The following is a 4,476-nucleotide window of genomic DNA, read 5'->3' on the forward strand; positions in this document are numbered from 1 at the left end:
TAGGAAAAGGTTAGGACTAGCATTTGACTGTAGTCTAGAATTTTCTCCTCCCCCCCCCCCCTTTTTTTGAGCCAGGGTTTCTCTGTGTAGCCCTGGCTGTCCTGGAACTCACTCTGTAGACCAGGCTGTCCTCAAAGTCCGAGATCTGCCTGCCTCTGCCTCCTAAGTGCTGGGATTAAAGGCGTGCACCACCACCCCAGGCACGAGGTGAAACATCTAGAAAACAAGTGTCTGACTTTACTAAGTAGAGCTAAAGGAGACAGCTGTTTTTCCCATGTCTTTTGACCTAGTTGCTGCTCTTTTGGTGTCACTGCCTCCCCCTCTCCCACCCCTCCCCATATGTCCAGAAGAATCTATTGCTGCTGTCTCTGAACCCAGCAAGTTCTTAACGTTCTGGATTGCTATTTCAAAAAGCCATCATTTCATGTGTTTTCAGTAACTACTGTTTGGCTGCCGAGAAGTTTTACTGTTTCCAGAATGTCGCTGCCTTTGTCTCCTTTTCTGTCCTCGTGGATTCATGCTTCTCTAAAGGGAGCATTTGAATGACATTTTATTGGGCTTTCGGGAAGCAGCTTGAAGTGAGCATGTGCGATCAATCAGCACCTTTCACTAGCGGCCAACCCGACGCTCTTTAGTCTCTTTTCCCCATTTACCAGTTTGCAAGTTACCCTTTCTTTCTACTCATTTAATGGATTCTCTTTAAAACTTTAATGGTGGTGCCTGACGTAAAAAGCAAGAGACGATCAATATTCCTATCTTCTCCATGGATAAAGCAAGACTGGAGAACACTTTCACTTTGATCCCTCCTTCCCTTTTTCTACATTACTTTGGTTTAATATTTTAGTTCCCCACTATTCAAAGGAGTTCCATCATCAATATGGTGCATTCTTAGCAACCCTGCCTTTGTGGTACGTTCAGGTCCATGCGCTAAGAACGTTGTATGCATTAGATATACTAAATTACATATAAATAGATCTTGTTAGACATGAAATTGCCAACATTTGAGTTTTTAAAAAAAAGATTTCTTTATTTTATGTATATGAGTACACTGTAGCTATATAGATGGTTGTGAGCCATCATGTGGTTGCTGGGAAATTGAACTCAGGACCTTTGCTCGCTCTGGCCCTGCTCGCTCCGGCCCAAAGATTTATTTATTGTTATATGTAAGTACACTGCTATATGTAAGTAGCTGTCTTCAGACACACCAGAAGAGGGCGTCAGATCTTATTATGAGTGGTTGTGAGCCACCATGTGGTTGCTGGGATTTGAACTCAGGACCTTCGGAAGAGTAGCCAGTGCTCTTTTTTGTTTGTTTGTTTTGTTTTGTTTTGTTTTGTTTTGTTTTGTTTTTTGAGACAGGGTTTCTCTGTGTAGCCCTGGCTGTCCTGGAACTCACTCTGTACACCAGGCTGGCCTCGAACTCAGAAATTCGCCTGCCTCTGCCTCCCAAGTGCTGGGATTAAAGGCATGCGCCACCATGCCTGGCTTTGGTCAGTGCTCTTAACTGTTGAGCCATCTCACTAGCCCTTGATCATTTATTTTTAAGCTATCAAAACTGATTTTATTTTCACAGATCATAAAACAAATACACACATATTTCCAACCACCCTGAACAAATGGACACTGAAGCCCCATGGTGCTAGCAAACAAGAAAGCATGCCTATGCCTTACATTCACCCTTCCCAGGTGTCTAGGTTCAGCCAGAAAAAAAGAAGCCATTCCACGCCCTTCAAGCACAAAGTCTTCTGTGCAGGGATGAAGTGTTGTAACAGTCGGGGGCTGGCCGGAGAGATGGCTCAACAGGATGGAGCCCGGGCTGCTTTTGCAGAGGATCTGGATTCAGGTCTCAGCTCTCAGAGTGGTTGGCTCATAACTGCCTGTAACTCCAGTTCCAGGGGATCTGAAACCCTCTTCTGGCCTCCTGAGGCACCCCCCTAACCCACAGACACATATATACCGACATTTAAGAACAATCTTCTAAAAAGAAAATAAAAATAAGACTAGCTGATACAGTAAGTTAGAACTGGACCAGAAGTTTACTAAAACATTGTAATATAGGTTAACACATGAATATTAGGAGAAATAAATATTCAGAAAAATGTAGGATGTGTTCAGGTGTGGGCTCCTCAAGAGAGGTATGGCTCACTGTTTTTACAGCAGTCATACATAGGACTTGGATGAGGTTTGACGTTACTATCTTATCAACAGGTATCAGGGTACCTGACAGTATAATAATTGATTCAAAAGTCTAGTCCATGGGGATATAGGAAAGGAGGGTACCTTTGTTGTAAACAGTGTTTGAGATTTTCAAGCAGTGTCTGGGTAAAAGCAAGGAGTCCCTGCTTGAGATTCTATCTCCATCTCTATTTTAACATAAAGCATCTATAAAGAAAGAAATAGTAGCTATGTCAGCAGCCTTTATAATGAATGAAAAAATAAAAATAAAAAAGGCAAAAGGAAAGGAACATGACTGATCCTAGCTCTGTGGTGGAGGAGACAGTTTATAGTAAATATATGGGAGAGCAGAGCCAGAGGTGGGGACATCTGGAAGAGACTAGACAGGCCAGTCTGAGCTGGGCCACATGGGAAGAGAGGAAAGGGGGAGGGGTAAGGGGGGAAGAGGGAGAGGGGTGCAGCCAGGAGGCACAAAGGCACAAAGAAAGTGGGTAACCAAAATGGTTGGATTCTATAGGGTAGAACAGCCCAGCTCCCTGGGCTGGAGAAGCCTAGGGTAGGGGTGGAGTATGCCAGCCAAGAGGGCCCTGTAACAGGGAGAATGTGGGGGCCAGGTCCACTCTGAGATGTTAAATAGGCACCTCAGCCTTCTGCCCCAGTTTTGAAACCTAACATATAACACATGGTAATGGTGTAGGTATTCTTGCCTAGGTAAGAGGCTCCATTCGGATTCTAGAGTGAGTTCCTGTCCCCTTCAGGTCCTGTCAGTTTCCCTGGCTCAGGATTCCAAGCACACGCCTGTAATCCTGTTTTATGCCGTGTTGGAGATCAATCTCTGGACTATGTATATTTTAGGTAAGTACTGGCTTACAACCCTTCTTTAACGACCCAAGTGCTGGGACAGAGTGGGAAGCTTGGCAGCTTCTTTTGCTCTCCTTAGTTTTGTTGTTTGAGACAGGACCTCCCACAGCAGCCCAGGCTGGTCTCAAACTTACAATTCTCCTGCCTCAGCCTCCCCAGTGCCCTGATTATAGGCAGACATCCCCATGTGCCTGAGAGGTAAGTGGATCGAGGATGGCAGAAGTTTTGTGTGGAGACAAGGGACGAAGCTGAACTGGTCACGGTGAAGGGCAGAGGGAAGAAGCAGAACCGTGGCTGTAGAAATTTCTGAGGAAAGTGACGGGAACAGTGTGTGTGGATGGAGGCAGGGGGACCGACTGGAGGTTGAAGAGAAAGGATGAAGCACTCAGGTATGTACATGCAAGCCCATGGAAGAAGCTTGTCATAAGGGAAACATCTGGGCTTCCCGGCTTCCCTCCTCGGAAGCTCAAGGGGGTGGAGCCCAGCCTTCCCTGTGAGGGAAGACTTCTGAGGGGACTAACCTCTGATACCCAAAGTGTCTGACCCAGATGCAGCTTGCCCCATCCATCTTCAACAGGACCCGACTTCTCCAGCTCAATCCTGAAGAGACTTATACTCTAGGCGCCATAGGTCTATAACCCTGTAAGTCCTGGCTCTTCTCAGGCTGTCACAGTGGCCATGGTGGGACAAGTAAGGCCAGCCCAGGCTCTAGCCAGTCCTGGACACTGTCCCTCTGGCCAGCTGGCTAGTGCAGAAGGCGCTGGGGAGTTAAGTCAAGGCAGGGCTCACAGTGGACAGACAAGCAGTGTTCATTGGCTGGCCAGTCATTCAGTAAGTGGGGTGGTTGCTGGTCACAGGATTTGGGGGGGGTGGGTTCTGCCCACACGTAGTAAAGGCTCGAGGGAGCCACTTGCCTACTGGGGCAGCCCCCTGGGTCTGGGGAGCTTACTAACCCCGACAGTGCCAGGAGAAGGGGAAAAGGTGAGTGTGCTAGTAAGCAGCTGGGGTCATCCTTCTTTGACCTTCCACGTGGTGTTTGCTCAGAGGAATTGTTGTCAGACTCCCTGGCGCCTAGAGTATAAAGTAAGAGTGTCTGCTCTCTGTGCCCAGAACTGAGCAGGTGAGCTCACATGGCACAGGGATGGTGGGGGTGGGGTGGCTGCAAAGGTAGGAGCCAGCTGCAGATACAAGCTAGCAGAAAGCCTGCCACATTGTGTGTATCCGTTCTCTCCCTAAAGGGGGCTCGGAGGCAGGAAGACAGGCAAACAAGGGAGTTATATTGCATTGAGGTGGGTGGGTCATCTCTCTAGTGCAGCCTGAGTTCCAGGTTCCCTACTTTGTGACGGAGGTAAGGAGCAATCCAACCCTGTTGTCTGAGGAAGTCATCTCTTCCCTCCTGCCTCACTCCCCCCCTCCCCCCCAGTCCCCGCAACCTCACTC

General features: G+C 47.8%; 1 protein-coding gene across 2 annotated transcripts in view; it reads left to right on the plus strand.

Moving 5' to 3' along the window:
• Positions 1-4,132: 4,132 nt before the first annotated feature.
• Apoa5 (apolipoprotein A5) overlaps positions 4,133-4,476 on the plus strand; it is a 2,903-nt gene continuing 2,559 nt past the window's right edge. Inside the window, exon 1 of one of the 2 annotated variants that reach the window (XM_021172621.2) lies at positions 4,133-4,156. The gene's annotated coding sequence lies outside the window, so the exon portion shown is untranslated. The other variant, XM_021172620.1, reaches the window with a different exon arrangement.

This window comes from Mus caroli, chromosome 9 (assembly GCF_900094665.2).
Source record: "Mus caroli chromosome 9, CAROLI_EIJ_v1.1, whole genome shotgun sequence".
Classification (NCBI taxonomy): Eukaryota; Metazoa; Chordata; class Mammalia; order Rodentia; family Muridae; genus Mus; species Mus caroli.